This window comes from Triturus cristatus, chromosome 7 (genome assembly GCF_964204655.1).
Source record: "Triturus cristatus chromosome 7, aTriCri1.1, whole genome shotgun sequence".
NCBI classification, from domain to species: domain Eukaryota; kingdom Metazoa; phylum Chordata; class Amphibia; order Caudata; family Salamandridae; genus Triturus; species Triturus cristatus.
The window spans coordinates 116,346,070-116,358,990 of record NC_140590.1 but is presented as its reverse complement, the minus strand read 5'-3'; the positions used below and the strand labels follow the sequence as shown (position 1 = coordinate 116,358,990).

General features: G+C 47.6%; 1 protein-coding gene across 2 annotated transcripts in view; it reads right to left on the bottom strand.

Moving 5' to 3' along the window:
• The window catches only part of LOC146808977 (sialic acid-binding Ig-like lectin 14), a 305,142-nt gene extending 295,763 nt beyond the window's left edge, over positions 1-9,379 (bottom strand). For both annotated transcript variants that reach the window (XM_085615775.1, XM_085615776.1), the window contains exon 1: positions 9,304-9,379. The gene's annotated coding sequence lies outside the window, so the exon portion shown is untranslated. The remainder of the gene's footprint in view (positions 1-9,303) is intronic.
• Between the last annotated feature and the right edge of the window lie 3,542 nt (positions 9,380-12,921).

Genomic DNA, 12,921 nt, shown 5'->3' with positions numbered 1-12,921 from the left:
TGTATTCTAGAGTGGATGTATCAAAGGTTATATTAGTGTATGAGGAGGTGCATCAGATTATCACGTGGATGATGCCATCAGTGATGTCATCAGTGATGTAATTTGAGATGTCATCAGTGATGTCACTGACCATGTCATGAATGATGTAATATGTGACGTCATCAGCAGTGCATTGCAAGGGTACCAGTTACGTTAGCTTAACTAACTATATCGGCCAAATTTCTCTGGTTTTGTACGAGTGAAATGTCTAACTAACTATAACGTCCCTGAAACCTGTTGTTTTTTCAGTGGATTTCAATGTTTTTTTTAAATGATAATTTCTAACTATAACGTCCCTGAAACCTTTGCCCAGCCCTCTGCAAACGCGCTCCCTGGCGCGCTCTTGGATGAGGACTGAAGTCCCCTTCGCTGTTGGTGGTCCTTTAGGTAGCCATTACAAAAATGGGGTGACCCAATAGTCAAGGACCTGGGTGTAATCTTGATACAAAAGACAATGGTCCTAAACCGATTATTAACACACCAGAGCAGTAGGCTCTCACTTAGTTATATCATTCCCTCTGGAGCAACCTTGTGTTACATATCACATAAATTAAAAATTGCCTAAAATGAAAAATAAATGTAATGGTGATTTAGATTTTGGATGTTGCTTTCTTCATGTTGGAATGTTGTATTTAATATTGTGAGCTATTCAAAAATAATTTTCCCTTATTTAGCTCGTTACTGAGTGAATGATATAACTAAGTGAGAGCCTACTGCTCTGGTGTGTTAATAATCGGTTTAGGACCATTGTCTTTTGTATCAAGGGGGTCCTTTAGGGGCCAACTAGCCTACCTCTTACCTCCAGTATGCCCCACACAGTGGCATTGCTGAGAGGTGGACAAAGGCCATGCCCCCTTTCCCCACCACTCTGCAAAAGCACCTCCTGGTGAGTTCTAAATTGGGGTATTACGTCCCCTTCATTCCTGAGTGTCCCTGGGGGCCAACTAGCCCACCAGGCACCTCCAGTAAGCACCACACACTTGGATTGCTGAGAGTGGTCCAAAGCAACGTCCCCTGTTTACACCAGTCTGCAAACGCGGCTCCTGGTCCACTGCTGCGTGGGGGATTTATTTATTTATTTATTTTGAGAGTTTTATAGAGCGCGAACAAGACGGATATCAGAGCGCTTTACATTGATACAAATGTGAGTTAGCAAACAGGATAAAAGCAGGTAGCAGTCAAATAAACAGCATATCGTACAAACAGCAGCAGGGTAGAAACCGGGAAAGCATCATCGATGCTAAAGTCCAGGGCGAGGGGGAAGATTGTCACATAAAGATGGAAGGGCATAAAACATCCAGGATCTATGAAAGTCGGTGCGTATAGGTGTGTTCATATGAATTTTGCCACGAGAATAGCTTTGACTTCCTTTTTGAATGATACAGTAGAGGCATTCAGTCTTGTTTCGGGGGTTAGAGTGTTCCAAATTCTGGGGGCCATCCCCGAGAAGGATCGTTTATATGTTTTCTTCTTGATGAACCTTTGAGGTTTCAATAATAGGTTAACAGCACTCATTGAGGATCTTAGACCAACAGAGATCATTAATTTCTGTGCGAGGTAACTGGGAGTATTATGATGTAAGGCATTGTGCGTCATGCATGCTATTTTTAGGTGGATCCTGGCATCTAGCGGTAGCCAATTCAAGGCTTTTAGGTCAGGGGAGATGTGAGAACTTCTTTTTCCTTAGTATTTTGAGGTGATGTGTAGACTTCTTCTTTGATTTTTGTGTATTGTTTTGAGGTTCAGATCATAGAAATTGCTGAGGTCAGGGCCCCCAGCTTCCAATAATGACTCAGTGGGTGGTCCCTGGATTCTAGTAAATATTCAGTGTGGTCCACAGAGTCGAGAGGTTAAGGTACCAGATAATTCCATCTCAGAGACACGATGAAGCAAGACCAGCAGTTTTAATATGAAAGAGGCAGAGGACCAAAGTTACAAGGTGATTGCCTTCAACATGTACGGACTATTGGGATGTGCCAGGAATTTTAGACTCACAGCTTCCCCGGGCAGTGACCATGAATTGCTTGGGGAACTAACAGTAAGTGCATGGAACACTGCAGATTTCAGGATGAAATCGAAAAGCAAAAAGCTTTGTGGGTTTAGAAGGACAATTTGTGCTGAATTTATGGCTTTAAAATTAGTATTGCGTGAGGAAGTAATTTGCAAAAGATATATTTTTGTGAAAGAGATAGTGTGGAACACAAATGTAAGAGGTGTATGTGTTTTATTCCAATAAACACGTGATAATTCTAATGACGGCAATCGTTGTGAAAGACCACTTACGGACCACACCAAAAACTTACAGTGAGTTTATGTCGGACCACTGCTTACATTGGTTGGCTTTACGACTCAATGTTTGCTTCTTATTCAATGGCTAGTCTTTATCTGCTTGTTTTTGTCTCTCCCATGGAGCTTATCCTCCTGATGCCGTCCTTTTGATTGACTGACTTGTACCCATTCACTGCTTACATTCAGAGAACTACTTTTCACTTTTTCTCTAAAGCACTCCATGAGAGTGAATGTGTTTCCCAGCTTTCTCCCTGGTGCGCTTCAGCCAACCCACATACTGGCAAGTTGCTCTCTCGTCCCTCCACATGCTCTTGTGTGCTCATGTTCCCTTCGATAGTGCTGCTTATGCCTCCCTTCCCCATCAGCTTCATTTAAAAACAAGCATTTGCAATGCAATAGGTCTCGCATCCACGCAAGTCCAAGCCACCGGCATTACAAATGACAATGCCTTCTATCCACGTTTTAAAAACAAAAACAAAAACAAAAGGCATTGCCATCTGCAATGTCAACAGCTCAAACTCGCGCAAATCCGAGACCTATTGCATTGCAAATGCTAGATTGGACTGTATTTATTTTAGACATTTGTAAAGCGCGACTATCACCATTGCAGGCTTCCTGGCGCTGAGCGAAAAGAGACAGTAATGAGAGCGGGCTAGCAAGGGAAAAGCCAAGTTTTAATCTTTCTTCTGAACGGGAGGAGTTCGCTGATGTGCCTAATCTCGATAGGGAGAGTGTTCCACAGTCTGGCGGCAGTCACTTCGAAGGATCTGCCACCGGCTCTGACCTTCCTGAATCTAGGAACAACTACCAGTTTAGCGACAGAGGATCGAAGCTGTCTGGATGAGGTATACCAGGCAAATTTAGATTGCAGGGGAGCTGGACCAGCTCCATGGAGAGCCCTAAAAACTATACAGAGGGCCTTAAAATGAATTCTCTGCCTTATGGGAAGCCAATGCAGTTTTGCCAATGCGGACGCTCCATGAGAACTTCTCGGCAACCCCAAAGCCAGTTTAGCAGCAGCTGATTGGACCCTCTGGAGCCTGTCCAGCAAAAACTCAGGGGACCCGAGCAGGAGGGCATTGCAATAGTCCAACCTGCTAAGAATGGTACATCTGACCACTTGGGCGCAGGCATAGGTAGGTAAGAGGGGCAAGACTTTCCTTAGGGAGCGAAGGATGGCAAAACAACAGGCAGACGTTTTTTGAACATGCGTCTCTATGCTGAGCCTCTGATCCAACATGACCCCAAGGTTGCGAACAGATTCCACCGGCCGTACATTGGACCTAGTTTCCGGAGGCCAAAAATTAGTTGGAAAAGGTTGGGGAATCCTAGTACCTGCACTGAAAAGCACCTCCGTCTTTCCTGCGTTAAACTGAAGGGAGTTATCCTTCAGCCAACTAGACGTTTCACGCAGACAATTGTGTAAAACCTCCACGGAAGTTGAGTCCTCACCTTCAAGGGAGAGAATCATCTGCGTGTCGTCGGCATAGTTCACAATCCTGATGCCGAAGCTTTTGATGAGAGAGATCAGAGGTCTAAGGTATATATTAAAGAGAATTGGGCTGATTGCCGAGCCCTGAGGGACTCCATGTGTTACTAGGGAAAAAGCTGACTGGAAAGGTGGCATGGATACTGCCTGCTGCCTATCCTGCAAAAATGAATGGAGCCAATGCAGTGCGGTATCTCTCAGTCCCGCCTCCCACAGCCGCCGCATTAGGATCTTATGGTTCACCGTGTCAAAGGCGGCAGACATGTCGAGCAGGATCAGGAACGCTGCCTGTCTTCTGTCTGCACGCCTTTGAAGCTCGTCCATAGCGGTAATGAGGGCTGTTTCGGTCCCATGAGCAGGTCGAAAACCGAATTGGTCCCCATCTAATAATAGATGGCGCTCGAGATAGTTGGAAAGAGTGTTACTGACCAAACGCTCAACTATCTTGGCGGGGAAAGGCAGCAGGGAGATGGGCCGATAGTTCTTAGAACAGTCAGGGTCTAAGGAGGGCTTCTTTAACAGAGGAGAAACTAACGCCCGTTTCCAATGAATTGGAACAGTACCAGTCACCAGAGATTGGTTACAGATTTGGTGAAGAGGGGGGAATAGTTCATCCTCAAATTCTGTCCAAATTTTGGGAGGCACCGGATCCAACGGAGAGCCGGAGACGATCCCTCTAGCTAATTTAGTGAAAGCCTCATAGGTAAGTGGAGGGAACTCGAGTAGCGTTTCACTCGTAGCCAGGGCAAGGCCAGCCGATCGTTCTACCGGAGAAACAGGGCTCAGGCCAGATGGGGGGGACAAACTCCGGAGGCATGTCCAGGTCTTTAAGGATGAGTTCGATTTTTTCCTTAAAAAATGCGGCAAGGTTGTCGCAAAGGTCTTGGGACGGGACAATCGCATTCTTGGAACACTCCGGGTTAGTGACGCTGTTTAGTATGTTAAAAATACTCCTGGAGTTGTTGGTGGTGTTGCAAATCAGCGAGGAATAGTATTCAGCTTTAGATTTTTTAATCAGATTCTTATAGGTAGAGACCTTAGTTTTCCAGAGCTCTTTCAAGGTGTTATTATAATCGCGTCTCCACCTTCTCTCCGCTTGTTTACATCCTTGCTTTACATTTTTTAGTTCGTCATTGAACCAGGGGGCAGAGTCTTTGCCCTTGCAGCTACGTGTTTTTAACGGGGCATGGGCATCGAGGACTGTAGTAATTCTGGTGCAGAGAGAGGTGTAATTTTCATCTATGTTCAACTTCTCATCGAAGGGCTGTTCCAAATGGAACACCTCACCGGTAAGGTGCCGCCATATGAGGGCCCTCCAGTCTCTACACTTAATTTCCATAGACAACACGGGGGCTTTGAGAGGACCGCTGCTCGTATGAATAAAGAATTTATCGAGTGAGTGGTCAGTCCAATCCATAGGTAAGGTTTCCCCCATCGCCACCAGGTCGGGGGCCGCGAAGACCAAATCTAAGAGATGACCAGCTGTATGGGTGGCTTTAGTGACAAGTTGAGAAAGACCAAAACTATCACAGGCTTGGGCTAGGTTCCCGAGACCCGAGTCAAGGGTCCCGTTGCACCAGAGATTAAAATCACCAAGGATGAGAAGCTTATGATGGGAGAAGGCGATACTAGTTAGGGTAGTTAGTAATGCTTGTTGCTGCTGAAGGCTAAATGACCCTGGCGGGCGATAGCATACTATCGCGGTGACATTAGTCCCGGAGTGGGTCTGTATTGATAGTCCTAGCAGCTCAGTGCCCAGAGTAAGGTCTAAAGTAAGGGCCTTGATGCAACAAGATGCTCTAAAAATAACTCCCATACCCCCGCCTCTACCAAGTAGGCCTATGGGTGTGAAGGAATTTAAACCCAGGAGGACACGCAAATCCAGGGTCAACCAAACAGTCAGGACGGGTCCAAGTTTCCGTCATAAAAAGAATGTCCAATTCGTGAGTCTCAATCAAGAGTTGTATCTCCATATTATGTTTAGGCAGGGACCTAACATTAAGAAGCCCACACTTTAAAAGATCGTCACACAGAAAGTCGGCTCGTGGGTGCGATGTTAGTGACAGGGAGAGAGTTCCTTTATCCGCATGGAGCTCGCCTATTTGGATGAGGGCCTCCCTGGAGTAGGAGCCCACAATGGGAAGCCGATCAGGATAAGGGCCAGGGCAAGCAGCGTGACTGGCCCATGGCGCTACCTTGGCGCAGAAGGGCTTACCTTTGGCGCGCCTTCGGTGTGCTGACGGCGCGCCCGCTGCGCTCGTCCGCTGCGCGTTCTACAAATGCACATCTTTGTAGTGGGGAGGAGGGCGTGGCCTCCCGGCAGTGGGCGTGGCCTAGTTAGCGAGGCTGATGGCGGCTGTATCTTTTTTCCACCCGCGGCAGCGTGATCAGGAGCTGCGCGAGGATGTTTCAGCAGGTATGCAGGGGGGGAAGTGCCCAGGGAGCAGCGTGACACAGATGAAAACAATGGTGAAAAATTTCAATATTTTTAAAAACTCGGCTAAAATCTCCCGGCTTCCGCCTCAGGAGTCTTTTCTCTGTAGCGCGCTCGTCGAATCAGTGCGCCTTTATAGAGAAAGGGGGCGTGCCCTCCCGGCAGTGGGCGTGGCCTAGTTAGCGAGGCAGATGGCGGCTGTATCTTTTTCCCACCCACGGCAGCGTGATCAGGAGCTGCGCGAGGATGTTTCAGCAGGTATGCAGGGGGGGAAGTACCCAGGGAGCAGCGTGACACAGATGAAAACAATGGTGACAAATTTCAATATTTTTAAAAACTCGGCTAAAATCTCCCGGCTTCCGCCTCAGGAGTCTATTCTCTGTAGCGCGCTCGTGGAATCAGTGCGCCTTTATAGAGAAAGGGAGCGTGGCCTCCCGGCAGTGGGCGTGGCCTAGTTAGCGAGGCTGATGGCGGCTGTATCTTTTTCCCACCCGCGGCAGCGTGATCAGGAGCTGCACGAGGATGTTTCAGCAGGTATGCAGGGGGGGAAGTGCCCAGGGAGCAGCGTGACACAGATGAAAACAATGGTGACAAATTTCAATATTTTTAAAAACTCGGCTAAAATCTCCCGGCTTCCGCCTCAGGAGTCTATTCTCTGTAGGCAGCATTAGAGCTTTATTTTTGGGTACTTTGCGGTGTTTTAAACCAACACTACATGGAATGCTCTTATTGCAAGCACCACGGTAACTGTTAAACTCTACACAAACTATCTTTTTCACAATTTCGAGATTACAGATTTTCTTCAAATTAAGCTTCCAATACCAGTTTTTGCACGGGCAGGTCCGTCCTGTTTAAAACTTAAAGAATTTGAGCTGACCAGACAGTGTGGAAATAGAAATATCGGCCCTGATGATTCAAAGGATTGTATCCATTCAGTGTCTATAGGGAAATGCGTTAGCACATATGATTCACTGCTTGGTAATACCAGTCACAGAGGCCATTTCTCTATGTTATTCCCCATTTCCATTGGGAAAACATAGAAATGAGTGCAAGAATTGCCCGGAGAAATAAAGTCATCACGCAGTAAGGGTATTTCTTCTAGGTGGTGATTCTAACAGATTCTAGCAGCACACTTAAATATGAAGTCCATTTGTGTTCTGAGGTCCTCAGTGCACCAAGAGGCGCATTTGCAGAGTGGTGTAAAAAAGGGGCATGGCCTCGGACCACCTCTCTGCAAACCAGCTATGTGGCGCTTACTGGAGGTACCTGGTGGGCTTGTTGGCCCCCAGGGACCCTCAGCATTTATGGGGACTTAATTTCCCAACTCACAGCTCGCCAGGAGGAGCGTTTGCAGAGTGATGCTGGGATGGGGCGGGGCCTCCCGCGTGATGCTGGCTTTTTAAAAAAAAGTTTAGAAGGGGGGCTGTGTGGCCCCCCTTCTTTTACTATTTTTGGGGCCCAGGGTACCCCGACCTCCAGGGCCTGAGCCTCTTTAAAAAAAAAAACCGGTCTGCGCGGACCTCTCCCGAGGCAAATTTCGGCTCCCGGGACGCCATTCCCCTGAGCATGGCCTCCTTTTTGAAATGTATTTATTGGGAAGGGGGGCTGCCCTTCCCTGGGCCACTATTGGGCCTGGGGACCCCATCCCCCGGGGCCGGCCTGACTTTTTTTTTATTACATTGGAGGGGGGCCGAGTGGCCCCCCTCCCAAGTCCCTTCTGGCCCTGGGGACCCCATCCCCCGGGGGTCAATACTATATGTATTGAGTTATTTTGCCATACCCTAATACAAAACCACAGGCCATTCACGTGAAAGACTCGGACAAAATTTATATTGTACATTACGATTTTGAGGACACCATTCACCTATTGAAATGCAGTACGACGATAAACATGTGAGCCATTGATCAGAGCTCCCCTGGGACGATATATTGTAAGAATGTGTTGATTTAAAGGAGGATGCTATCTATAGATTTATGCAATATTTGTGCATTGAATTGAAATGCAGTAAAAATAAGTTTTAAAAAATATATACATTTTAAACACTTTGTTTTCGTGTTTCATTATTGTGAATACATGGATTATGCTGTTAATCTCTTCTTCAAACATTGGTGAAAAGGGATTTGCGACAACCCTCCTCGAGGCAGGCGTAACATTGAAAACAGAACATTCTCTTCTCCAAACCTTTCCACATTTAAACGTGTGCCACCCTGTATAGCACACCTAGAATATGGGGAAAGTGTTGTACTTTGTCAAAGCATACTATTTTGCACTGGAAGGGTACCATTCCAGTTCAACACCTATGCTTGATGTCACGCACAAACTCTTACACTGTCCTACAACACTGGCTAAAGTGCGCCAGGGCTATAGGACAGCATCCCCATATCTTAGTGGGTACATATCATGCCTACCAGTATGGATGCCACGTGAATCCTACACCTAGCCCTCGATGTCTTTGTACTGTTTATTTTCTCTGTATAATATGTGTGTCATGTAAAGTGCTCTGACTTCATACATAGGGGTCATAGTGTGATCAAAGAAATGGAATAACTGTAAGAGAAGGGCCAAGGAGGGATGAGAAACAGCATTGAAGGGGGGAGAGAGAGAACAGGGGACGAGAACGCTTGTGGCACCTGCGCCACAGCACTGAACCGGGTCCTGAACAGCCAGAGCTGCAGACTTTGGAGCAGGGAACCAGGTTCGAGTCTCGGCATCGGCTCAACATCTTGTGATCCTGGGCAAATCACTTAATCTCCTTGTGTAATTTGACTGGTGCTCATGTAACGCGCTCCAATACCTTTGGGTCGAGTTGAAAAATTGAAAAAACTCACTGCACACAACAGGGCAACAGATCATCCAAGTGCACTGAGGCAGAGTGCACTAAAAAGAGCATGGACACATTTCACTCATTGTAAACAGTCCATTTAACTCAGCAGATCACAGTTCACTGAGTATACAATGTTTGATCACTCGTGCCACGGGCACTGGTGATTAGAATACACAGGACACAGTTCACAGTGAAAGTAATTAAAATATCAACAGTAAAATACTCACCGATAAATCCGTACACTGGGTCAGGCTCAAACCCTCCTCGGCTCCCAATCTTGTCACAGTTTGACCTCCCAGCTTCTCCCTCGTCCAGGAAATCAAGTCAAAAGTACGAGAATGCAGATGTTGCCACAGTGATTGCATCACATGCAGACTTTCCGGAAGTACTTAATTCCTCAAATTTTAGCAAATAACTGTTCAGAGACATAACTAGTGTTCTCGACCTTCACCGGCCAGGCTGGCAGTCTCTTTAATGTGATTTTCAGTCTTGATTGGTGTCACCTAGGGGGAGTTAGGCTGGTTTGGCAATGGGCTGTGTTTATGGGCAGCTGTGAACTTTGGTTTGGGGTGTTTTGATTTTGATTCATTAGCTGCTGGAAAGGAATGCAGATATCATTCAAGGCTGTATTACACACAACCTACCCCACACAGACAGATGCACTGGCGCACAAGCCCACACAGACAGATGCACTGGCACACAAGCCCCACACAGACAGATGCACTGGCTCACAAGCCCCACACAGCCAGATGCACTAGCGCACAAGCCCCATTCAGACAGATGCACTGGCACACAACCTACACCACACAGACCAATGCACTGGCACACAACCTATCCCACACAGACACACACACTGGCACAAAAGCCCCACACAGACAGATGCACTGGCTCACAAGCCCCACACAGACAGATGCACTGGCGCTCAAGCCCCACACAGACAGATGCACTGGCACACAAGCCCCACACAGACAGATGCACTGGCTCACAAGCCCCACACAGCCAGATGCACTAGCGCACAAGCCCCATTCAGACAGATGCACTGGCACACAACCTACACCACACAGACCAATGCACTGGCACACAACCTATCCCACACAGACACACACACTGGCACAAAAGCCCCACACAGACAGATGCACTGGCACACAAGCCCCACACAGATGCGCTGGCACACAAGCCCCACACAGACAGATGCACTGTTGCACGAGCCCCATACAGACTGATGCACTGGCACACAACCTACCCCACACAGACAGATGCACTGGCACACACGCCCCACACAGACAGATGCACTGGCACACAAGCCCCACACAGACAGATGCACTGGCACACAAGCCCCACACAGACGGAGGCACTGGCACACAACCTACCCCACACAGACAGATGCACTAACACAAAAGCCCCACACAGACAGATGCACTGGCACACAAGTCTCACACAGACAGATGCACTGGCACACAAGCCCCACACAGACAGATGCACTGGAAAACAACCTACCCCACACAGATGCGCTGGCACACAAGCCCCACACAGACAGATGCGCTGGCACACAAGCCACACACAGACAGATGCACTGGCACCCTTCCTACCCCACACAGACAGATGCACTGGCACACAAGCCTCACACAGACAGATGCACTGGCACAAAAGCCCCACACAGACAGATGCACTGGCACACAACCTACCCCACACAGACAGATGCACTGGCACAAAAGCCCCACACAGATAGATACACTGGCAACCAGCCAACCCCACACATAAAAGACAGATGCACTGGCACAAAAGCCCCACACAGACAGATGCACTGGCACACAACCTACCCCACACAGACAGATGCACTGGCACACAACCTACCCCACAAAGACAGATGCACTGTCACACAAGCCCCACACAGACAGATGCATTGGCACACAACCTACCCCACACAGACAGATGCACTGCCACAAAAGCCCCACACAGACAGATGCACTGGCACACAAGCCCCACACAGTCAGATGCACTGGCGCACAAGCCCCACACAGACAGATGCACTGGCACACAAGCCCCACACAGACGGAGGCACTGGCACACAACCTACCCCACACAGACAGATGCACTGGTACAAAAGCCCCACACAGACAGATGCACTGGCACACAAGCACCACACAGACAGATGCACTGGCACACGAGCCCCACACAGACAGATGTACTGACACACAGCCTACCCCACACAGACAGATGTACTGGCATACAAGCCCTGCACAGACAGATGCACTGGCACACAAGCCCCGCACAGACAGATGCACTGGCACACAAGCCCCACACAGACAGATGCACTGGCACACAACCTACCCCACACAGACAGATGCACTGGCACACAAGCCACACACAGACAGATGCGCTGGCACACAAGCCCCATAGCAAGGGCGGGGTGCTGACGATTGTCCGCTCCCCCCTTGCTACACCACTGTTACGCCTCCATGTTTCTCTCCACATCCCCTTACTAACCAGGTCCCTCCATCCAAAAAAAACAACCCTAAAACTTCAAGAAGCCTCAGAAACTCTGCTCCTCCAGTCTTCAAGGACATTAGTGGCAGTACAAGACTTTGATCCTGAGCTACTTTTCTGAGAATTCAATCACAATCATACTCATATATGGGAGACCATAGCCCTCCTCTCACTAAACTAAAATGATTATGAAAAACCTATGTAAGAAATTGGGTTATTAGTTGAGAGGGGTGAGAGCCCCACTCAAGTAATAAACAGTATTATTGTTAGGGCGAGCCACAAAAAGTCATTAAATTAACCTGTGCTGACCCCTCCGGTATCTTGGTACAAAAGCAGTACGTTTTAACTTCGAGGCAATATGTAAAGTGTTTATCAAGCACACAGTGATGAAGTGAAAACACAATACAAGAAGAATCCCAAACCAACTTAGAACAATAGAGTAACAATAAATAACATGACACCAATACAAAAATCCAATCCGTAGAGAGTTATGAATTTTTGAAGATTCGCTGGTTGGCTCACAGGGCAGTTTGCCATTGGAACTTCGTGCTGGCAGGAGATGCTTGATCATTGCTGAAATGAGGAGCTTGCACACGGTCACGAAGAGTCCCAAACTTCTGGATCTTTGCCTGTAGTCTTGAAGCAGGAGTACACTTTGATGCCAGCCATGGCCCCAGGACCTTGAGGGCACATCTCTTGGGGATAAGAACTCACTCCAGGAGAGGCCAGCAGCAGGGCTCAGGCAGGTCCAGTTGGTGCTGGTCAGCACACACCCAAGGCCCTTTTGTTCCCATGTCTGGAAGGAATACACATCATACCACAGGAGAGCAGTTCACAGTCAAGTTACCCTAGACACTAGCAGAAAGGCACATTTGGTTTAGGCAGGAAAATGCCAACGTACTAAAAGCAGCATTTTAAGAATAGTAGTTTAAAATCCAACTTTACTACTGAAAAGGATTTCAAATTACAATTCAAATGAATTGAAGAAGTATTTCTCTATCTGCTCCCAAACTGAAGTCATCACTTATTAAGTGTTATAAGGTAACCCTTTGTTAGTCTATGGGAGATGCAGCCTTGCTACAGTGAAAAACTCCTTTAGGAATTTTTCACTGTCAGGACATATAAAACCTAAGCATGCATGCTCTAAGTTTTAAATCCCTTGCACCCGGTCCAATGGGCCTATCTTAGAGATGACTTATAAGTATTAAAAAGGACAGTTAACGCCTAGCAAAATGGTTATTTTGCCTGCTCCAAATGACAATATAAAACTGCGTAGAAGGCTTAAGTGGCAGACCTGAGACATGTTTTACAGTGCTGCTTTAGTGGGTGGCACAGAAAGCTCTGCAGCCCACTTGTAT